Source organism: Sceloporus occidentalis, unplaced genomic scaffold, assembly GCF_023333645.1.
Source record: "Sceloporus occidentalis isolate IW3139 unplaced genomic scaffold, rSceOcc1.0.p SCAF_4, whole genome shotgun sequence".
NCBI classification, from domain to species: Eukaryota; Metazoa; Chordata; class Lepidosauria; order Squamata; family Phrynosomatidae; genus Sceloporus; species Sceloporus occidentalis.
Genome location: NW_028316984.1, coordinates 12,381,967 through 12,407,663, shown reverse-complemented (window position 1 = coordinate 12,407,663; position 25,697 = coordinate 12,381,967).

Below are 25,697 nucleotides of genomic sequence, written 5' to 3'. Positions count from 1 at the left end.
GTGTGGAACAGGCGCTGCCATTTCGTACGTATCCAGTATGTAATAGGGTTAGGGGCGTCAGTAGTACGTACTGGATACGTACTTTACGCCCGTCTGTAACGGGCCCTCGATATCCTATTGACTTAAATAATTTTATCCCCATAATTTCATCAATTCATTAATTTAGAAGTATCTCTATTTGCCACATTTGATTCCTGCTGTCCCTCTGAGAAGTCCAGGGTTATGTAACCAGTAGTTATCAGATGAATCTTCATAGCAGTCCTGTAAGGTTGAAACAGTATAACTCAAATGAGAAAAAAGGATATAGTGAGACCCTTTTCTGAGCAGGAATTCATCCCCATCCACCACTGCACCACTCCTAGCCCAGTACATAATGCACAAGACCACACTGGCTCTGGCTCTTTTCTTATTATGTTAAAGCTAATAACAAAAATAAATAAAATGCACATAAGGGCTTTGCCTTTGAGACTAGTTAGAGAGAAAGAAAAAAGCAAGGGACAAAATCACTTTATTCCTCTTGTCTGTAGGCTTGGGGTGCATTAACCCCTCCCTCTGGGATCTCATGCAACTTGTAAGGAGCTACCCCAGTGTGCCCTTTCTACTGGGAGGACCAGGGGACCTGAAGCTCCAGCACTGCTATTAGGATAGCCAGCCCAGCCACAATTGCTGGGCAAGGGAGCCCAGGTGGAGAATGCTGGTTTGTAAGTTGTGAATTTGTCTCCTTTCCTGACAGTCACTGATCTCAATAGGTGGGGTAGGGACATCTCCATCTTTGCATGTTGGAAGGACAGTTGCGGGGAGGAGAAGGAAGAGAGTGTACATACCAAAATATATCTCTCTCTTTCTCTCTCTCTTTCTGTGTTTGTACAAATAAACCTTGTTTTGTATAAAACATTGCATTTTGCACAAAAAACAATTGCCTGGATTCTTTCATTGATCCAAACTACAGTTGACCCATCGAACCAGTGGATTTTATAGATACATTGACTTAGGTCCAAAATACACTGCAGAAATAATCCAGTTTGTGACCATTTTAACTGCCCTGGGTCAATGCTAGCGAATTCTGGGGTGTGTAGTTTTGTGAGACATTTGGCTTCCTCTGGCAGACAGCTCTAGTGCCACAATAAACTACAATTCCTACCAAGGGCAGTTACAGCTATCTCAAACTAGATTATTTCTGCAGTATGTTTTGGACCTTAGTTACCATTGATTCCATGGTTTGTGTTTGGTTGGGACTAATGATAGGCTATAGACTTCTGTTTTTGAATGAAATTTCTGTGAAAAGCTCATATATGGGTGTGTTTGTGTATAATAATAATAATAAATAAATAAATTTTATTTCTACCCCGCCCTTCCATGGAAATGATCAGGGCGGCTTACAAAATTTATAAAAAACATTTCAATACAGATTAAAAATTCAATATAACAGTTAAAACCATTACTACAAAAAACAGGAACAGGAAACAATGAAATAGGAGAATACACATATCAGGGGCAGAGGAAGAATGCAAAAAAGGTACATCGATCCAGGGTCAGAAGGGAAAAAAGGGGCAGGAAGAATAGACAAACAAATTAAGGTGGGAAGGCCAGCCGAAATAGATATGTTTTCAGCTGATTTTTAAACAACACCTCTCATAATGGGTTGAAATGTGTTGAGACATATTTTGTCACCAAGCGTTAAAAAAAACTAGTGAACATTCTCTACATTTCTAGTTCCAGTAAGCATATTTATAGTGCATTGCTTCCCAGTTCTGGTGATAACACATTTGGAAGAGGAGGTATCAGAGAAAGAATTTTCCAAGCTTATCACCAAAATTCTGTATCGGCAGAGTAGTTACATATATGTAACTAATTAACTAATACATTAGTTATGCATACATTTACATAACTATGTAACTATATAACCACCCCAGCCCTCTTTAAGAGCCAGCAGCCAGATCAGGTGAAGGAATTCCATTCAGCTTGTGACTGAGGTGCCAGGAAAATGACATTTCTACCCCGTTCCCACCAGTGAGTAAGGCTGTGACAAAGATATGTGGCAGGCCCTACTTTGTATTGTCTTAGCCTGGCTCACTGTTGGAAGACGGTTGGAAGTATCATCCTTCTTATGCCTTGACTGGAAGCTCCTTCATCCAATTTGGCTGCTGGCTCTTAAGGTATGTTGGAGTAGCATTCATGTAGTCTTACAGAATACAGAACAGTTATGGATCCGTAACTCTAATTTACCAATCTGTGACTACAATACTAAATGCCAGCCTTTATTTATTGATTTAATGTGTGACACATTCATACTTTGTTCCTGTGAAAACAATGGACTAGACATTAGTTCTTAAGTCCAGATATAGACACAATCTGGCCATATTTGTCTCTAAAGCTGAAAGTATTTACATCTCACCAGCTATCTGCCTTGCAATCCTCTGGGAAATTGCCAAGTTGCCTTTAATTAAGTGTACAAAGGCTATATTCATCCCAAGGTGCCGTATTGATTGGAGCTAACATTTGTATCAATCAATCATTGCAATTTAAACCTCCTGACTTTTCATGCAATCAATGAAGATACAGATCAAAGTATTTTGAAATTTAGATGAATTAATTCTTATAGGGAAAAAATGCCAATATGAGAAAGAGACAGATATCACTTACATGATTCACAGCCTCTTCAATATTCTCCTCAAGTCAGTGGGACAGCTGCGTTCTAATTGGTTGTTCAAATTGCTCTCAAGTGTGCTGGCTGTTTTTGAATTTCAGAGCCCGAGATGCAATCTACTCAAGGATTTAAACCAATTTTGTCCAAGTGGCTTCATCAGAACGGGCAGAACACATTTAACTCAAAGATATCTGTTTATGGGGAGTTAGGACTAGGCAGAGGTCTCTGCTACTGCCAGTCTCTGCTACTGCTGGCAGACCTGTTCTTCTTATTAAGATCTGTTGGCAGAAGAGGCAAAAAGAGTGCGGAAAGCGACAGGATGAGGGAGAAGCTGAGTTTTGTCAGATCCAAACCAGAGTGAGGACAGTCTTAAATTTCAGCACCCAGAGGCTGAGAGGGCTTTGGATTTAGCACAGCTCTAGCTCTTGGTTTTCTGTGCCAATTAGGATTGTGTTGTTAGTCATCAGACTATCACTGATATTGAGACCAAATCTTTCACTTCTAGTTTGTAATGGTCCCTCCACACAGTGTAAAAGTGTGCTTATCACAGTTTATTTTTTTAAAAAAACATTATCACATATTTCGGGGGATGAACTTGGAATTATGTTTGGAGGACAGCTCTATTGAATGCAAAATCTGATGATGATCCTTCCAAAAACAAACACACACACGCACGCACGCACACACAGAGAGAGAGGGGGGGGAGCAATCTTTGACTGTGCAGATCATGAAAAGCTATGGATAACTCTAAAAGAATGGGGGGGGGGCAGAATGTTTTATGAGCACAAAATAGTCCAGTTGGCAAAAGGGTCAGACAAAGATGTATTTTATTACCCTATGCATTTAATTTATATGCAGAGTACATCATGCAGACTAGATTCAAAGGAAGGAAGCATGAAAATTAGAGGAAAAAAGATCAATAATTTAACATAGGCAGATCACCATATTACTACCAGAGAATAGCAAAGGCTTGGAACAACTAGTGGTGAAAGTTAGAGAGGGAAGGAAGGCAACAGCTGAATATTAAGAAAACAAAAATAATGACCACTAGAGATTTACATAACTTTCAAGTGAGCAATGAAGATATTGAATTGTTAAAAGATTTTCTATACCATGGGTCAGTCATTTATCAAAATGACTGGAATCAATTTTGACTGTAGTAAAAAAACAAGAAAAACAACAACCCCCCTCCCCCCCCAAAAAAGCAGAACATGGCTAAGACTTGGAAAGTTACTATAAAGAAACTAGGTAAGGCCCTCATGTTTAAAAATCTACTGAATATCAAGTCAGGATAATCCATGCCACAGTATTTCAGTTTGCCATGTATGGATGTAAAAGCTAGACACTGAAGAAAGCTGCCAGGAAAAAAATAACTCATTTCTAATGTGGTACTAGAGTTTTACAAACACCATGGGCTATTTTTTAAAAAAGCCACACTAATGTGTCAGAGAGCAAATCAAGCCTGAACTCCTAACAAAACCAGAATGACTAAAGGCCTGAACAGACAGGCCAAAATAAAGCTGCTTCAGGTCACTTTGGAGGTATATTGTTTAAATGACACATGCATCTTAAGAGGCCAGAAGCTGTGCCAAAGCTGCAGACTAGTCCTTAGGACTGGAGCGTGGCTTTGGTGTGGCTTCTGGCCTCTTAGGATGCATGCATCGTTTCAATAGCATACCTCCAAAGTGACCTGAAGCAGCTTTATTTTGGCCTGTCTGTTTGGGCCCTAAATTCTTTGTACCTTGGAAGGAACGTCAGACAACATAACTTTTTGGAAAAGATAATAATGATCAGTAAAGTTGAAGGTAGTAGGAAAGGATGTTGTAGCTGGACTGAATGGATGGCCCTGAACTTGAAAGACAGCAAGGCTGTTAATAACAAAGGGTATTGGAAATATCTCATTCATGGGCCATCAAAAGGCAATCCCCCCTGTTCGTGGTTGATAACAACAACAACAATTGTGAATAGACCTAGTTGTCACTAACATGTAAACCTGTCGTCCCTGAACTGGGATGCTACAGATCAGATTGCAGATGAGGGTTATATATCTGAGATCTTCTCCTGCCCACAGGAAATTAGCATGCCAAAAAGAAAGCTGGAACTTCCAGGTATCTTTGCCCATCAGAAAAACAGTTCCATAAGGTGGTGACCTTTCGTAACAGGATTATATATTGGCAACAAATGTCTAAAGAAAGCAGTGTGACTACCATTAATTTACTGGAACATGATTAGGTTTATGACAGACCTAAAGAGACTGTGAGATATTTTTAATGTTCTATGAAGAAAGCCTGAGGGAAAGAGTAAAATACTTAACATTCATGGAGCACTGCAAAATCTTAGAAGAGTTTCACAGCTCTGTAACCCTTATAACAATGACTGTGTGGAAGGTCAGTAGAATTACACACACACACTGCCACCCCTCAATAGATGAAGGGAAAGAGACTGAAGTGGGAAGAACAATAGGTTGCCTTGCAGCCACCTTGTGAGGATAAGGCTGAGGCATTATTTGAAGCATGGCATCCCTGGAACACAATTCATTCTCTAACCCACTCTGCTTCACTACATCAGCTCTTAAATAAAGGTCTACACAGAACACTAGCTTTGACGTGTCCATTGCCCTTTAATGCTTTCTTTACTGTGTAACAGTGGACCTTTTTTTAAAAAAGGAATATACATATGCATATATATACATATTTAGCAGTGGCTTATGCTCACTAAGGGTAGAGTCACTGCTGGCATGGCCAAGAGGTCACCAGAGGCAAAGCCAAATAGATCACATTTTCTATTTTTACCATCATCCCATTTTCCCTTGAGCACTAGACATCAAACTACATAGTCACTGTGGTCGTATTCCTTTATTTATATGGAAACCCTGCTAATAAAGAATAAAGATCAGAATCCTTTTGGGGAGATACATATCCATGAACACCATAATTACAGTGCTGCACAATGAATCCCATCCCATTCACCCCAATCCAAAGTTATTGGGCTCTAGCCATTGTGATTGATAGGGGTGTGTTCCCCCTGTCAATCAGGAAACAGTTGACTGACATCCCCACCTCCAACCATGTGTAATCTCCAGTGTGACAGGCAGTAGCATGACCTCAGTCACAATTTCCTCTCATGCCAGAGATAACTTGTGGGGGGTAAGGATTTAGGAACATCAGCCAAGTCTGGGAGCAAACTTTAACAGAAAAAGGAAAGTTGTGGGTGTATCATTTGCAGCACAAAATCCTGGCCTGGGTGCACTGCTCTGCTGGTTCGGAGTATGAAGCAGGTGAAATGGCCACACAGTCCTGGTCTCAAGAAAAGCTACTTTATTCAAATAAGTAGAATAAAAGAAAGGGAAAACACACAGACACTCACAGAAAGGGATGTTAGAGAAAAAGAAACTGGAGCATACATACACACTTGACTAGGTAGTGTTGCAAGCAGCTGCAAAGCAAAAGCTTTTGATTGATAGCATCTTATATATCTTTGTCTCTTCTACAAGCTTCTAGGAAAACATCATGTCATCCTAAAGGACCTGGGCCAAGCAAAGGGGAAAACATTCCCATGTCAGTTATCAATTAAACAAATGGAATATTTCCTCTTCTTTACCAGGCGCTGATGTGAGTTGGAACGTCTTTATCTTTTGGCATCTGGATATCATTCTTCCACCTCCCTTTACCATCCAGATGCAGGAAGAACTTTCGTTGACCCATTCCGTACAAGGTAAGCAAGGCCTACAAGTCTGAAAAGCTTGAGAAGACCTCCTCTGATGTGCAGTGGGGACAGGTTGCTGAGTAGACCTCAAACTCATTGCCTGGATGAATCTAGGCCAGCAAGTCATTCACTAAAAATATACAAGTCAAATCAAGTCAGTGCATCATTTATTGCCAAGTCAGGTCCAAGTCTAGTCATCGCAGCAACTTGAGTCTGAGTCAACTGAGTTGAGTCTATATTGCTGGTATAGAATGGCACTACTAAAGGACAGATCGCTCCCGTTCTTACCCTGTCCTTATGGCACGAATGCATGAAGATTATCTGATGGCATCCTGTCCTTCAGTCGTTATCACGCGATCATGATAGGATTATCCAGTGACGTTGTGCTTATCTCATCCTTCTCCTGTCACTGGAGTGACATGGCCCCATCACTGTGTAGTAACGGAAATTCCCACTAATACAATGACAGGGCCACTGATGGGAGAAGGACAGGATAAGTCCACAATAACGATGGGGTAAGGATGGGAGCGATCTCTCCTTAGCCCATGTGATAATCTCCTAAATTGCAGCCTAAAATTGCATTTGCCTTTTTGGCCACAGCATCACACTGTTCAGCTTGTGGTCTGGTAAGACCCAAAACTCCTACTTTAAATGTTCATGTGCATTATTTTAATTGTTATAGCTCCTTAAGCTGTTTTAAATGGGTTTTCATCTTGTCTAAATTATTCAGTCTTAATCTGGAATTGTTTAATTTTTATTATTTTCTCTGTACCCTGCCCTTAAGTCCCACCATAAAGGAAAGTGTACAAATATTTTAAGAAATCAATAATAAATAGGTTGTGTTTAAAAGTATAGGCAACAAGCTGACGAGCAAATGAGTATTTATGAATATAGCCTTAAAGAACCACTAATTCTCTTACCTAAGAAATCAGCCTACACAAATCAAGCCAGTCACTCAGCTCCCATTTTAAATACATAAAATCCTCTTCATAGTTTAGATCAGTGATATTCAAAGTAGTGGTCCAAAACCCATCAGTTTTTGTTCCCTGAAGAGTTTCATGGGAAGAAAGAAACAATTGTCTAGCCAATGAGCACTAATATGGTCCCAGTCCTTGGCATACTAGAGGAGGGAAAATGCCAGTCTCTCAAGTCAGGTAGCTTAAGAAGCACTGATTAGACAAATTAGTCTAGTGTGTTTTTTGACATTTGATTCAGTTTGAAGTGGAAACCTGAAGGCCTGATTCTAATGAAAAACTGAAATATCTAGTCAACATAGAGTAATGGTGTTAACAGCTTCATTTCACAAGATTTAATCAAGTACATGATTAGGGAGGTCCATCATCTAACTCAAACTCAACCCTAAACACTGGGGGAAGGGGTGTAATGTCCCCATCCACAGCTGTTGCTGCTTTCAGACCTTCTCCTTTGAAATAACAGGGAAGGTAATCTATCAAACTCAGATGCTGCTAGTTTCTTTTGCAGAACAATCACTTAAGAGACTCCTATCTCATCCAAAGTATGGTTTGTTGAGACATACAGAGTTGGGTCATGTGCAGATTTTCTAGGAAGTGTGTTGGACTATGACTCTGGAGAGCAGGGAGCTTATTGCACAAGCCCTAGGGAATGGGCCCAGCGCGGAATGGAAGGTGATGGGAAGTGAACTAAACAGGGATATCACCTATTTTACCGCATGGAGGAATGCTGTGAGAACATCGCCGATGCTACCGGAAATTCCCATTCCATTCCCCAACCATCCCACAGGAGGTGATTTTCAAGAACTGTTTCAAGAACAAAAGGGGGCAGGAAGGGTACAGAGTGGGGATATCAACCATTTTACTGCACGGGGAAACACCATGAGAATACTGCTGATGCCACCAGAAATTCCCATTCCATTCCCCAACCATCCCACAGGAGGTGATTTTCAAGAACTGTTTCAAGAACAAAGGGGGCTGGGAAGGGAAGGGAACGAGGATATCACTCATTTTACCACACGGGTCTTAGAGTCACCATAAGTCAGAAATGACTTGAGGGCACACAATATCAACAAAAAAACGGACCCCATATAGTTCAGTGCAACCTTTCTTCTCTACTGACCCAACTCTCTCCCAACAGCCTACCACTACATCTCACTTTGACCCACACAACACAAAATTACTTCACAAATCGTGGCACATTACCTGCACTCCTACCTAGTGCCCCTATAATATCCCTTAATATACTTTCCAAGAAAATGAAAAACCCAAACTTACATGTGTACACACTCCCACCCTCTCTGCTGCAGCTCTGTCCAAATAAACAAGCAAAGCAAACCAGGCTGATGACACAAGTGAGGCTCAGCACAGTGCACTGGGGAAGAACGTGCTGTTTGCTGCTCCTCTGAGCATATGCAACTCTCTGCCCCAAATAAAATGAAACAGAGTTTTTCACTGCTTTCCTTTTGCCTGAATTACACAGTAAAATTAAACAAATGGAATATTTCGTCTTCTCACCTCACTAGAGTGGAGCTACAGTAATCATTCTTGCAATCATCAGCGCAAAGAAAAGTAGCAGGTTGGCAATCTATCCACTCTAGGCACCAGCAGTCTAACTCATTGGCCAGGGCAAAGACCAAGGGTATGCCATCCCACTGGGTGACATCTCCCTATGGGTTGTCATCCCATGCTGTGCGCACCCCCCCTAGTGACCCCACTGCATGTACCCGTGAGTAAGGATAATTCACTGCACAAAAACATACAGATTTTTCTTTTCTCAGCCCCTTGACATTTCCATTTATGAGCCAAGACATTTGCCACCTTCTTGCCAGGTCTGAGAATCTTCACATCGTTCATTTGCAAATAAACTAGAGGCAGGGATGTCCATTTGAAATTTGATGTTCCAGATGTTTTTGGAGCTGAATTGGAAAACTGATCCCAACTTGTTTTCACTGTATCCCCATAAACTATACCAAGGTACCTTCCCCTTCCTTCATGTGACTTTTTCTGTTTTAGGGCTGACAAATTTGAATCCAGGCATTTGCAAAAATAACAACAACAACAACAACAACAACACACAATTCCATCATCTCATTGTCAATATCAATGTACTAGTCTGCCTTTATTTATTATGATCTAAGATGGCCCCAGAAAACACCAGGTAAGCTAGACCACGGAAATCTACTTGGCTGCTACTGCTGAAGAAGATTAGAGAAAAAACATTAAAAAATTATGGAGTGACTATATAAAAAAGAACAACAGCGAATCAGAGCAGCAGAACCAAGCTGCTGGGATAAAGAAAAGTTCCCAGTCATCAAACCCCAATAATGAATACAGAATGGGCCAAAAAACATGTTTTAGAGTTATGTTTTGGAGTTATGCCCACCTAGAAGGGGCAAGTCACACAGATTTCAGCACTCAGGTTTTCTATCACTGGTTTTCTATCACTGACTCTGATGCCCTGTGAATGACAGCTGAAAGATAGGGCCTGCACATCACAACAATGAAACACAGCAGGCAAGAGGATCACACACCAATTCCAAAAGCTATTACATACCCTTTTACTGAAAACATGAATTTCTTCTTTGTTGTCATTGTCTCTCTTCCCCACCTCCCAACCCCATTCTTTTTCCTTTAAAAAAAATCTTCAACCAGATCTGACAATGATCAAATTCCTGATCTGGGACTAGCTCTTCTGGTGGCAGATTGACAACTAATTGACAAGTTTCAAAATCTAAAGAGCCTTGTGAGAGCAGGCAATTGAAATGGGGCATCAGGACAGACCAGCGACTGAGTGTCTTCCATTTGCGCCTCATCGAGGTTCCTATTAATGTGGGTGATGCTCCAAAGCCCTGCACTAGATTGCATTTGATGCAGGTTAAAGTGCGCCTGGTGTTGCTAAAGGCAGGCTGGGGGTGGACAGAGCAATGGTTTATAGAACTCATTTATCTTGATGGGCCGACAGCAGTCCATTTGTCATTTGCAATATTGCAGCTAGTATCCCTCCTGATGCACTCTGAACCTGGCTAAGCCTGGTGATATTGTTCTGACAGTTTAGGAGGCACAATCTCCATACCTTTCCTTGACTTCCTGTCTAAAAAGTGCTTAAAGGAAGGCTGCTTGCTCGAAAAAGTTTAACCCTCCGTTGGCATGTCAGGTTTGCAGCCAAAGGGCCCATTTATTGATGATTGGTGTGGTTTCTTTTGAAGCATGAATCTCCTGCCACAGAGGCACAGGGATACGATGCATAGCACAGAGATTCATGTTTAGTGAGCACATACCCAGATGATTCAGACCAGGGACAATGATTGGGTTTTGTACACTAATGGATTTTCAAAGTCTGAAAGTGTTGAAGAGGGACTTTTTTTTCCTATGTAGAAAAGAGGCAGGGGGAGGGAGGAGAAAAAGAAAGAAGGAGCACATAGTAAGAAGATTATATATCTGTAGGGAGGAATCCTGTTGATGTCATTGTTGCTGTTATTGTGTGCCTTCAAGCTGTTTCCGACTTATGGCAACTTTAAGGTGACCTAACACAGGGTTATTGGTTTTTTGGCACATATCTTCAGAGAGGGTTTGCCCTTGCCTTCCTCTGAGGCTGAGAGTATGTAACTTGCCCAAGGTCACCCAATAGGTGTTCATGGCCAAGCTAGTATTTGATCCCTGGCCTCCAGAGTTGTAGTCCAACACTCAAACCACTACACTACATGTCACACACACATGTTCTCTTACACATGCAGTTGTACTTTTAGGACTGTTGTGCAATAAACATATGAAATTCCAGGTCGCATTAAGCAAAGCTCCTCAATTTGACATGCAGTTCTACATTCTTGGGTGGTGCACAATAATTTGTCGCTGCCTTCAATATGCCACTGGATTCACTTAGATTGCAGATACAGCCACTGTGTATTTCCCATTGCACAATGGGACAATAAACAGGCTCACTCATAGAGAAGGTGTACCCACAATGCAGAAATAAAGTGACATTTGATGTCACTTTAACTGCCATGACTCAATGCTATGGAATTCTGGGACTCGTCATTTTGTGAGACATTTACCCTTCCCTGTCAGAGCAGTCTGATGCTCCACCAAACTACAAATCCCAGAAATCCATAGCACTGAGCAATGGAATTTAAAATGGTATCTTTTTTTCCTTTTTCAAAAAAATTTATTACACAGTGCATAATACAGATTATACAATCGTATTTCATATTATAATTTTCTCCTCTCACCCTCTCCCAAAAAAGAAAACAGTGTAGAGGAAATTACAATCCAATCAAATTAACAGTCATTTTTGGAGATGTGGGAAATATGGTTGATTATATTTTTTACTTCTTCATACTCCGTTTTACCTTTCACATTCTTAATCACAATTTCCCATTTATCTTTCCAGGATTCTTTATTGCTTTCCCCAATATATTTAAGTCTTCTTTCCCTAAGGAAGTCAAATAATATATAGGAAGTTAAAATGGTATCAAACTGTTTTATTTCTGCAACGTGAGAACAGTCATACACAACTGACTGCACAATATCCATGTTTGGCAGAAGGATGGTGCAACACAATCACTATGTAACTACATGAATACAGATTTACACTACAGAAGAAATGATGTTGACTCTCAGCCATGCAGTGCAGGGGGACCTGGTGGCTCCCATGTCAGAACGAATGATGAAATGCACAAATGCTACCCATAGAGCCAGACCCTACTATAGGCTCAGAACCTCTGATGTTTCCTATAATGTTTGGACTGAAGCCTGAGACAGATTCACCATCCCACTAGGACCATAACATTTTTATTTTATTTATATCCCACCTTTCTTCCAGTGTGGGACCCAAAGTAGCATATAAAAATGCTAGATACACTAAAAGAAAAAGGCCTGACAAAACACACAATGGAAAATACTGGCTGGAATTCTGTATGTCCAGCTTAGCCACATAACTACCTTAGTTGCATAGCTAAGTAGAATCCTTTAGCCAACTCACCCCCAACTTACTTTACTGAGCATCAGATGCATCAGGGACGTAGCTAGGATTTTAGAAAGGGGGGGGTCCAGACTAAGTGTCACCATTATAATGGGGCTTGGGTGCGGTGGCACAGCAGCACACACCATTCATTTTTCTAATGGAAGGGGGTCTGGACCCCAAGAACCCCCCCCCCTTGGCTACGTCCCTGGATGCATGGACAGAAGGAGATCCATTCTGGTGGTGATCAGGGCACAGGGGGGTGATATTTCCACCCCTCTGCTGTTAGCCAATCAGGCTGCAACAAGAAAGTATGACAAGTGTATTGCTTCTGATTGTTGCAGTCTTGCTGGTTGATGGGAGAAAGGTGGAAACTTCATCGACTGTGTCCTGATCATCAAAAGGATGAACAATATCCTTACAATGATAGCAATAGGAAATGCAAAAAGGCAAAAACGTTTTGGTCTGATATACGTAAAACAATAAGCAAAATATTAAATATAAAATTAGAAAATAAGCCAGAAATATTTTTGTTAAATATGATTAACGAGGATTTGGAAAAGAAATTCGGTTGTGTATTATTCTATATGATTTGTTCTGCAAGAATAATTTATGCTAGATTTTGGAAAAGCAAAACAATCCCAAAGGTTGAGGATTGGTTATTAAGATTACGTGAATTGACAGAGCTAGATAAGTTGACAAGGTAACTGAGATATGAAAACTGAGATACGAAAAACAAGACAAATTTTTAGAGAGTTGGAAACAGGTTTCTGAGTTTTTTTTAAATAAATGGGGGGCATTGACAACTATTTCCCTAAAAGATTGGTGATCGAGCTATTAATAAGTAGTTCAGAGGAGTAATGAGGTTATTGTAAATTGTTTGAATATTATAAAATTGAAACAAATGGAAAATTTATAAGTAAAGACAGATTATCTATTTTTAAATATTTTTATTTTGTTTGTTTTCTCAAAAAAACAAAGATAACAGTCGATAGGCAATACCCACAGGAAGAAATAATGTTATATATATTTCTATATGCACTGATTCTTATTAAAATCAGAATCTTGATGGGAAAACACATAGAAAGATGGAATCAGAGCAGAAGAGGAAAGTAATAATGACAATACAGGACTTAACATAGTTGGCAGGTATCTGATGGAGCAGGAAGGTTCATGTTTGTTTTGTTTACAGTGATAAGTATGTTATGTATGTGTAATATATTGTCTTGTTTGTATTTCTATTTTATGTAATAAAATTTAATTTTAAAAAAACCAATCATAGCAATAGTACCACAATTGTGACAACGTGGGGACCATGAACACAAATCCACTACAAATGCAAAACTCCTGATTATGATCTCTAAGTTTGATCCTGAATTTTGGATGTTATCTAATTAAGGGGCTCAACAGATGGGCAGCTCCGCACCACCTGTCTTTGCCCCGAGTCAGTGCTGCAGCAGCCACATGCTGCAGCACCAATGCACTGCCAAAAAGAAGCTGCCTAGAGTGGCTTCTTTTTTGCAGCACCGCAAACAGGAAAGAGTGCCGTCATGACACCACTTCCTGCCAGTGGGGTCTGGACGTTGTGCAGTGCTTGTGTACTTATTGCGGCCCCATGTGGATGGAAGGCCGCCATGATGGCACCGCCACCACATACTAGGATTTGGGAATGTGTGGTTGCTGTACCCTCCCAAACTCTAATTTTGGCCTGACGATGGCGCTTTCTTCACATCTGTACCGGGCCTAAAATACCATTACATTTTTAAAAATATAAAATATTTTAAAATATAACAATAAAGTTAAAAATAGCACACACGTCTTTTTAAAAAGAAATGTGTCATTTAAGGTCTTCAGATCTTACAGTCCAGGGATGACATATCTTCGATCCTGCCAGAGGTTCCAACCAGCAAGGCCAGCAGTAAGCAACTTTGGGTAGTCTAGTTCAAAGCATCTGAAGGCCAAAGGTTCCTCAGCCCTATGTTAATGGTTGATATATACTAAGAAGACTGTGGATAGGTAACATGAGTGATACAGCAATGACTCGAAGGCACACAACAACATCATGTACAACTGAATTCAATGGAGATAGCAGCATTCCTGTGCAACATTCTCATACTCTCTTGTTCAGCTTCCATTTGTTTCAATGGGCCTTGCAGAAAGGAGTGAGGGGACTAGCTACACATGCTCTGAGGTGGTGAACTGTTTATTCAGTATTTTTAAAATGTTCAATGCATTTCTGCCTCAGGGAGAAAAGGCCGTCTTCAGGGGCCTTCAAAACAAATCACTGACATTGAAAACACTCTCCAAAACACAGGACCATATACTAAAATGCATGGGACACTCTAAAAATACTGAATAAACAGTTGATCATGTCAGAGTATGTAGAGCTCCTCTCCTCGCTGTTTTCTGCTTTTTCAGTACTCTCTTCACTTCAGAACCTCAGTGGATAATATGATCTAGGATATAGCTATATTCATTAAACTTTACTTTCAGAGAAGTTTTGCACACAAGGGCCCTTCTTTCAAACTTTTCCTAAAGGTTTGAAAATGCAAAATATAGCAATGTTATCCTTCATAAAAACAGCATTGCAAACACTCAAAATGAACAAAATCTTCCAAATGAGCCAGTTGAGCCATTGTTAGCAAATCGCACAGCTGATCTCAGCCATTTGACTGCCTTGAAATGCTAAATAACCAAGTCACCCTTAATGAACTGTAAAGCCATGATATTCATTCAAATGTGCCATATTGATTGCAGCTTGCTCTACAGCCAATCCATCATCCCAATTTAAAGTTCCTGACTGCTACGGAAGCAATAAATGCACCCAATGGTTCATGAGAACTATTGACAATCTTGCAACATGTTTCTAAGAACCTTGCAAGTAATCCAGTATTTGAAGGCCTGTCGATACCCTTATTCCTGCTTTCAGTCAGCAGATGTTCTCAGCAGAATTTCCTAATTGCTAATTTTGAGTTGCCTTGGAGTTCTGCTTTCTATCAAATACTGTGAAGAAATTATAGCTTAGGTAGAAAACCAGTGCTCATGTTTTAATCTTTGCTTTCATTCAGAGCATATTTCTATACCATAAATGAAAGCCCATAAATTCCGGTACTGAGATATCCTGCTTAGATCTGATTTGCACAACTGTATGCCAAATTGACAGGCGAGTTAAAGGCACACACACACACACACATGCTTCTCATGACTGCCTATGCTCATGCTGACTACCAAGCAAGATATTTTGATCGGGAGCAGCAGCCTCTGAAAAGCCAATGGATACGGAGACCTGTCTTATTAGTATGCCCGCAACTGTCAGCATCCACCATGCCAGTGACTAAAAGTCAATGGAAGCAGCACTCAGGAAAACTGGCTCTTTGTTTACTGAGAAAATATATCTCCATTCAGGTGCACAGGAGCAAAAACTGAAACATTCTACAGATGATAGTTGAGCCAAGAATTGCTCCTTTCAGCGAGGAATTGGGATTGCAAGTGATTCATACAATGCAACCCAAATTGTTTTCAGAAGCATACACCTGTGTGAGAGCAATCTCTGAGACCCTTCAGCTGTTAACTTTAATAGAAAGGAGCGGCTTATATGACTTCACTTGAATTAATAAGGAAACCAAAAACATCCAAGGCCAAGAAGCTTCAAATTATTGTTGTTGTTTTTATTTATTTATTTATTTATTTATTTATTTATTTATTTATTGTGGGTTTGGTCATCCTACTGATATTATTCTTAACTGAATGAATACGAGCATTTGATGGCCTGAATCCTTTTCATTTGTCCCAACCAGAATAAACCATTTAATCATTTGTTAAATGGTAAGACAGGTTGTGGAGCTCTTCAGTTCCATGGTTGTACTCTAGTTGGGACCAACAACAGAATTTAAGCCTATGTGTAACTTTTCTACCAATCGAATATGGGTAATATCTAGATCAGCGCTACTCAAATTGATGGTCCCAAGGCTGGGACCAAGGCCAGTCCTTGGAGAGTTTGCAAACAGTACAAAATATGGTAAGGATCCATGGTGCATGAGTGGAGAAAAAATTGCTGGTGCCCCACATCAGATAGCCTAAGACTGATCTAGGGTATGCTTCCTATGAGAATGGAGGATTGCACTGTATTCTTTCTGCATACTTTCAAGGCTCTTAGGTGTGTTACTTCTGCAGGATCAACAGCTCTCGTTAACCATAATGTGGCTTTATATAATGCATCAATGTTACACAAGGTTGGGTGCCTAGAAGTATTAATACACCATCACTATCTTTGATACATACAAGCTGGGTTGTTGTTGTTGTTGTTGTTGTTGTTGTTATATCATTAGAGACATTCTGACAAATGTCCATCAATTAGTCCTGATGTACAAGTGGAAAAATTGTCAGTAATTAAGTCAGTCAAAGAGCAGTGAACGTTTTCCCATTAAATGAGGAAGTCATATCCCTTTTTCTTTTGCACATGAGGAAATGGGAAAGAAAGGGACTACGCTGGCTCATCCCACTGCAGTTAGAGATGAAATATGAAAAAAAAATCAATATTAATGAGAGCCAGATAGCATTGGTGCCATAAATCTGATCCTGCTGCCTACTCTGCTTACCCGAAGCACATTAACTTATATATTCCACCAAGTAAGACAACCAGCCAAAGACTTAGCTCACAGATGGACCTTTCTGTTTTCTGCAAACTTGGATGGGACCACAGTGGCCCTGTTTGCCAGGCTGTGAACTTTTCAAACACTTACACCATATGTGTGCTGGCGATTGGATGCTGTTTTTCCAGCAAAATGAATTACAGAGGCTCCCTCTGATCCAAATGGGCAGAGTTTCAGTTTTCTTTAACTTCCAAGCTCCTACTGTTTGCTTCTCCCGCCTTCCCCCACCTCTCTCTTCTAAAGCAAGGACTGTGCTGTGTGCATGCATGGGCTTGGTGAAGGAGGAACAAGGACAAATGGTGAAAATGGCATGTCCCTAAAGAGAGCTCTGCCTTTAATGAACCCTTCTGCTTGAATTAGTGAGCATCTTGAGGGACCAAACACTTTGAGGGGTGGAGAAATGAGGAGGAGAGACGAGCAGCAGCTCTTGGAATTAAATGAGTGCAGGGTCTAAATGACATGAATTACTAGTCCTGTAGGAAATAAAATGGAAAGGCGCCCAGGCTTCCTCTGCTCAGAGAAGACTCTCAAAAGCATTTATTGTCCTCAACTTTTTAATAAAGCCACAGAACTGAAATTATCCTTCAGCTTGTCATTTATTTAAATGTAGGGACTGATGCTATTTTAAAAGGCTTAAGGGGGCCTGATCAGTTAGCCATAGAAAAACAATTCCATTTTTACTTATTTTATGGAACAGTGCTTTGGAAACATTTGCTCGCTGAAGCTAATTTAAAGGAGAAATGTGGGGGTGCCCGTCCAGCCTTTTGGAAATGGAACACTTGTCTTGATGTGAGGATGTAAGATGTGTTTCTACAAAGGGTCAGTGAGGCAGAGGCCTCTTTTGATCACACTGAAACCCCATTAACTTTTAGGAAGGCTGTGGCCATTAGTAGCACATTTTGTTGTCGCAAGGCCAAGTTGTTTTTAACTGCCTTCAAGGCAGAAATGTGGGGGTTAGACATCTCCAAGACACTCTCTCCTCCATTGCTCTGCTCAGGTCCTGCAGATTTAGGCCTGTAGCCTCCCTAATTTAGTCTATCCTATCCATCTGGCATGCAGTCTACCTCTCTTTCCATTACCTTCTAATTTCCCTAGCATTATTGTCTTTTCTAACAAATCATACCTTCACAGGATGTGGCCAAAATACGATAGCCTCAGTTTCATTATCTTGGCTTCCGGAGAGAGTTCAGGCTTTATTTTCTAAAGCACTCATTTGTTTTTATTTTTGGCTCTCCGTTGTATTTTCTTCTTGTTGTTGTTGTTTATTTGTACAGCACCATAAGTTTACATGGCGCTTTACAGACACAATCAATTCAAAACATTAAATCCTGCCAGAGGCATACAATCTAAGGAATAATAAAATATAAAACTATACAGTAATTCTAACAAATTATGCAGGTAAAGTACATTGCTATAAAAGCAACTAATACATGTAATCAAATATAAAATTATCAAAACAGTATTACAATAAAGTTCGAAATGCTTTGGAAAACAAGAAAGTCTTTAACTCAGATTTAAAACTAACAAGAGAAGAGGCAGTCCACAGATGTCCAGGGAGGCAATTCCAGGAGTATGGTGCAGCGAGTGAAAAAGGGCAAAACAGAGCCAAGAAAGAGGAAACCCTTGGCTGGGTAAGAAACCCAGAAGCCTGGAATGTAGATCTCGGGGAGGCTGGCAAAAGGAAGTATGGGTTGAAAGATTAAAAAAAAAAAAAAGGGGGGGGGGAATAGATTATGTAAGGTTTTAAACATTAAAAGAAAAAGCTTATACAGAATCCTAAAAGGAATGAGTAGTCAGTGAAGAGTTACCAGAAATGGGGTAACAAGCCAAAAAGATAATCTTAGCAGCAGGATGTTGAAGGGAAACCAGATGACTAAGGTGAAACAATGAGAGCTCCATCAAAAGAAGATTGCAATAATCAAGGTGGAAAATAACCAAAACATGAACTAAAGTCTTAAGGTATCTTCACCACTCTTCTCCAGGACAGTATCTCAGATGAGTTTATTTTCTTTTTATCCAGTTTCTTTACTGTCCAACTGTCACATCTGTATATGGTGATAGAAAATACAATGGCTTGGACGATTCTAACTTTAGTGCTCAGTTGTACAGGGACGTAGCCAAGGGGGGGGGGTTCTTGGGGTCCGAACCCCCCTCTTCCATGAGAAAAATGAATGGTGTGTGCTGCTGCGCCGCTGCACTCAAGCCCCATTATAATGGTGGCACTTAGTCTGGACCTCCCCCTCCCTTCCTAAAATCCTAGCTACGTCCCTGAGTTGTATATCTTTACACTTTAGGATCTTGTCTAGTTCCTTTGGTATTTTTGTGCCAGCAAAAAGCCAGGTTGCCTAAAAAACTGCCTAAAAATCAACAACAAACAAGTAGCTTGTAGTTTAAAACAAAAGTTTACTAATGGCATTAATCTATATATACATAAAAGCTGTATCCTAATCTAGCTAGTCAATAGTCCAGGTTGAGAAGAAATCTTTATCTCACCATCTTTCCAAAGAAGTTGAAAGAAGGGAAACATGAAAACCAACAGTTCAAGAGAAAATCTTTTAGAGAGTGACTGTACCCCCAAAGGGGGAATGACCTAAATCACATGGTTAGTTTGAATGAGAGAGAGAGAGAGAGAGAAGAGTTTGCACAGAGGAAATCCCTATCTATCTAAGGAGGAGGAAACAGAATGCAAAAATCTTCCAACATCTTTATGTTCAGCATTAAGCCAGCCTTTCCACTTTCATCTTTAACTTACCTTAGTAATTGTTCCAAGTCAATGATGTTTTCCGCTATTATTATGGTGTCGTCCACATATTTTACATTGTTGATGTTCCTTCCTCCTATCTTCAGTTCTCCTTCTTCTGAGTCTATGCCCTTCACCATAATGCCCAGATTACAGTATTCTATTATGGAGATTGCTTTTGGAAGAGCTTGGAGAAGTTATGTTTTGAATGAACACTTTCAAACCAAAATTCTCTTGGTGTCTTAAACATAAGTTCTCCTACTGATGTGGTTAGACATTTTTATCCTGTACATAACATCCTCATTCATTTCAAGGCTGCAGAAATGAAATTGCACATGTGATGCCAGTGGACAGGTGGTGCCATGCCACATGCCAATATGTGTTCTTGGGTGATGTGTATCCATCTGCCCCTGCTGAAATCAGTGACAGTTCTCCTTCAGTTCTGCATTCATTTTAGTATTTAGTGGCACAATGTTGCTATTAAACACAAGAATCATACAGCACAATCAGTGCATTGCAACATATGTGGACATTTATGCTTCACAACCCCAACAAGCTCAGTCTGGCTGGTGAATTCTAGAAGCAGTTATCCAAAACAATAATTCACACCCACCCGCACCAAAATCTCTGGCTCCATGGCTGAAAAATAAATTTTAAAAAATACAATGAAGAATTTCCTTTTAAATAGGTAGTCTTATACTAGGGCTACATATAAACTTTAAATGCCTACATTTGAAAGGTATCATTCATGCTTGGTTTGGGGAATTTATCATTAGCTCAAACAGAGGAGCGGTCTCTATCCTATGTATACGAAGGTAGCCAAGGTTATAGGTCAACAGAGACAAGTTTTATGAAAACTGAATACTGTTTATTATTCATTCACACATAAGACAATCATACACTCACACAATCATCCAAGAACTCAGGAATATAGTAAGTTAGCGCTGGATAGATAACATGAGGCTTTCTAATGGGAATATTCACCTGTATTGGTGGTGCTCCAGGTCCAGATTGATGAAGACTCAGCAACACGGAGGGGAAGGAAGGGAGGGGGAGTGGATTGGAACTATATCAGAACTCAGACTGACATGAAGCCTGTCTGGATTCTAAGACAGAACAAAGACAAAAGATTCAAGGGACCTTAAATAGGCAAAATCTTGCCTCAGGCGAAGAGTTGTTTCCACATTTCAAAGCAAAGCCAATCTACATATTAAAGATTGCTTGATCTATAGAAGTCTTCAAGGTGAGAATGGTCCTGGCCTTGCAAGCATCCTGGCCATAAATCTGCCTCAAAGGTGTGAATGACCCTTTTCTGTTGGCAACTCCTATCTGAGCCCTTTGATCTATGTTTCAATAGCCTACGTGACCTGTCTGTCTTGCAGTGATGGAGAACTCTGTGTCAGGTATCCCATCAGGCACTCTGCATAGGGTCATCAGAAGAAAAGTCATCCACATTTAGGATTTTAAGGCATCTTTAGATCATGTACCAGGGCCATATTGCTACTCAGGTTCAGATGTACCCTTTTTGATATCAAGATGCAAGTCAGAGATTATCATTTAGATATATTCTATCAGTACTGCATATGGTTTCCATTATTTCTATTAGTCTGAGAAGGACTGTGCAATGTATGCTGGTGTGCCACCCCATCACACATGGCAAATGTTTTTCCAGCCAAAGAAGAAGAAGAATTGTGGGGCAAAGGGGGGGGGGCAGAATTTGCTGTGGTCATTGTGTCTCCCATGCCTTCTCTCTGCCATAGTCCTCCAGGGTGCTAGTCCTTCTGATCTGGTCTGTAGACCATATGAGAAGGGCCACAGGAGATATGGGGATCATATCCACCCACTTCCACCTGCAGAACCACAACATTGGATTTTAATCTACAATTCTTTTATGTCAGGCTGTTGCTAAGATGTGGAATTTTCTTTTCTATTAGAGAAGTAATCCCTCTGCGGCAGCTAAATGCACTGCACATGATGATCAGCTGCACTGAAAAATCCTTGAAAGGGCATAGCTTTCTCATAACAAGAAAGATTCCAGTATCAGTGGAACCTAAAAGACTAACAAATTTACTATAGCATGAGTTTTCATAGACTATCACTCACATCAGGAAAGGAAAGAACACCCATACTCATTCATTTCCAGATGTAAAATAAAAAACAGACATGATTCCTGACAGCTGCTAAACTCGGTCAGGAAAAATAGATGAGGGACCAATGTACCCAGTTTTCTCCTGAAGTCCCGCAGTTTTACAGAGGAATTATTCTGCAGAGAAAAACAGAATTTTACTAGGAATTTTACAAAATTCCTTTACTAGGAAGACTCTCATTGTTTCTATTTGTGAAGCTGGACAATAAGACATAATATGTGAAAGAGCAAAAAATATTAACTATCTTCAAATTCCTTCAGTTGGTGCATCTGCCTATCTTCTATAGTGTATTGTGGAGGGCATTTTTGGTCATGGCAATGGTGCATAAATGTGAACGGCACTATTTACAATGTCATAAATCTGACTGGTTGACACATCGCCATTTCCCGATTAGGACCCTTGATGGCAAGCACCTCTGTTTTGTCTGGATTCAGTTTCAATTTGTTTTTCCTCATCCAGCCCATTACCTCCTCCAGGCATTCATTCAGAGGAGACACACTATCTTTAGCTGAGGCTATTTTGGAAGGGAGAAATATTTGGGTGTCATCAACATATTGATAACACCCCACCCCATCCTTCCGGATGATCTCTGTCAGCAGTTTCATGTAAATGTTAAAAAGCATTGGGGATAGAATGGCACTTGTGGGATGCCATGTAGCAGCTCCTTTTTTGAGGAGCTACTATCCCCAAGCACCACCATCTGGAACCTGCCTGAGAGGTATGACCGGAACCACTGCAGCACAGTGCCTCCAATTCCCAACCATCTCCCCCGCCCCCAGGGTGTTCCAGAAGGATACCATGGTCAATAGTATTGATAACACTCCAAATATCAGGACTTCTTGGGATGTTTTCAAAACAGGCTATTCCATCTCCATGACATCACAAGGACCCACCCCCTGCTCTCTGATTTTTGCCTGGAAGTCTCAGTGCTGTTGACTTGGGGTCCGAACAGGGAGGCCAAAATAAAGCTGCTTCAGATCACTTTGGAGGTATGCTGTTTAAATTATACATGCATCATAAGAGGCCAGAAGCTGCGCCAAAGCTGCATTCTAGTCCTTAGGACTGGAAGAGGCCACGAGCGCCATCCAGTCCAAGAGTGTTTAAATATTTGAAGGAATGTCATATTGAGGATGGAGCAAGCTTGTTTTCTGCTGCTCCAGGGAATAGGACCCAGAGCAATGGATGCAAAGTAAAGGAAAAGAGATTCCAGCTCAACATTAGGAGGAACCTAACACTTCCTTGGAGAGTGATGCGGTCTCCTTCTTTAGAGGTCTTTAAACAGAGGCCGGATAGCCATCTGTCAGGGATGCTTTGATTGTGAGTTCCTGCATGGCATGGTCTTGGATTGGATGGCCCTTGTGGCCTCTTCCAGTTCTATAATTCTATTACTTTGCTTGATCTAGACACTATACTGCTATTGATTCCTGTTAAAATCGCATTGGCCATTTTGGCTGCTGCATCACCCTCTTGGCTTACCTTCAACTTGTGGGCTACTAGGACTCCTAGATCCATTTTGCATGGATCTCCCCATCCTATATCTATCAATTCCATGTCTTCCTGCCTAATTGTAGTACCTTACATTTCTCCCTGCTGAACTTCATGTTGTTAACTTTGGCTAGATTTTGGCTAGATTACATTTTCTAATCTATTCAGATCATTTTGAATTTTCATCCCCTCCTCTGGGGTATTACCTACTCCTCCTAATTTGGATTCATCTGCAAATTTCACAGGCATGTCCTCTATTCTTTCATCCAAGTCACTGATAAAGAAATAGATAATACACCCAATACTTATGGAATTTGCATGCCTTTCCGCTTTTGTTCAGTCTGGACTTCCAGAAACCAGAGGCTTATTCTTCCAAAGCATGTGTGAAAGTGTGTGTGTGTGTGTGTGTGTGTGTGTGTGTGTAGGTACATATTTACACACACAGACGTGTGCGTGCATGCGCATACACGCATATGTTTATGTGTCTTTGAAAAATAATTGAGATTTTTTCCAAAGTAGGTCTGTCTGTGTGTGTCTGTGCATGTATATTTCTGTGTGCCAGTATGACCACCAACATAACAAGAGTAACTTCCCCAGCAAACATCTCACAACATTGAAAAGGAACATTTTTCTTCCACCAACTCATTGCTCCCAGAAATGACTTTTTTGCACTATTGCGAAGCATACAATGAAGGCAGAAGGAAGGAGGCTGCTTCAGGAGTGAGGCTGTACTTTGCCATGCTCCATGCGCTTCTCTGGTCACTCAGTTGTCCATTTGTCCAAATGGGTTGGATTTGAGTGCCTTTTCACTTTTGTTCAGTCTGGTCTTTGAAAAAAAATACTGAGCTTTTATTCCAAAGTTTGTGTGTGTGTATTTCTTTGAAGCCAGTATATGTCCACTAACAGAGCCATGGCCACTTTCCCCATCAAATATCTCCCAATGGACAGCAATGGACTTTTCCTTCCATTGGCCCAAGGTTTCCAGGGACTACTTTTCTGCGCCATTGTGATGCGTACGATGAAGGCGGAAGGATCCAGGCTGCCTCTGGCCAACTGCCAGCCTCCATGGACTTCTCTGGTCAGAAGTGGAGGGAGAGTCAGGCTGAATGGTTAGAGGAAATGGGGGCCAAAGGAGGCTTAAGACCGCCTCTCAAAGAGGAAAATAGAAACAGCTAGAATGCTTCTGAAAGCTGGAGCTAAGTATTTCCTAAAGTTAACTGAGGGATTCTATACTGATCAGTTTATAGCTCTGACTATTGGCTTTTACACATTGGCTGTTATTAAGGGTTAGGAGGGCAATGAACAGAAAGGACAGAAAATCGAACAACGGAGGGGAATTTGGGCCGAATTCACTGCCTTATCCTAAGCAGAGTGATTCAATGGGATTTGGACAGGTGCTTTGGTTTCCCAAGCGTCTGTTGATTTCTACTGAGGTTAGTATTATTAGTAAAACAACCGTTTTCAGAAACTCCAGCTGCACGATCAGGTAAGTCCTCTTTTCTGTTTTTCAATAGCAATAAATACCAACAACAGTGTTTTAGGGAGAGATCCCTCACAAGAGAAAGCGCCATGATGTATTTTCAAGGCACTAAGGATGCCTTGATTTCTGCCCTAGTTAGTATTAGCTAATACAGTTAGGATTAACAAGTGGTTTAAGGTTTTAATTACAGGAGGAAGGAAGAAAGGAAGAAAGGAAGGAAGGAAAAAGGTAAATATCTGACAGATGATACTTTGGTTTTTTCAAAAGAAATTTTGATTTCAGCTTTGGTTTGTTTTACCAAGTGTCTGTTTCTTTCTGCTGTGGTTAATATTATCTGCTACAGTTAGGATGAGCAAGAGGCTTAATGACAGAAGGAAAGAAGAAAAGAAGAAAGGAAGGTAAATGTATGACAGACAATAATTTGTTTGATATTGATATTTCTGCTATTACTGGAAAGAGGGGAAGGCCCCTTATCTAGTAGAGCTTGGTGGCTTGCCCTTAAGTTATGGAGAAGGTTGTAGTATTTGAGGAGGGCTTAGATCGCCTTAAACCTCTGGCAGAAGAACATTATGTTAGTTCCTGGTCCAAGTGTGTCACAAAGAAAGCTATATCTCTTGGCTGCTCCTCCTCTCTTCCTTCACATCTGGACTCAAATCTTGCTCCTAGTTTTGTGATATTAAGGCCAATGGAGATAGCTTTGTGCGAACTGCGCTTGCGTTCTTCTGTCCGTATTCCCTCTGTATTAATTTTATTTTATTTTATTTTATTTCATTTCTATACCGCCATTCTCACCGGAGGGACAAAAGGTGGCTCACAGCTAAAACGTTTAAAATGGTTATAACATTCAATCAATTACAAAGTCTATATAAATCATCACATAAAATATGCAGTACTTAAAAATAGACTAAAA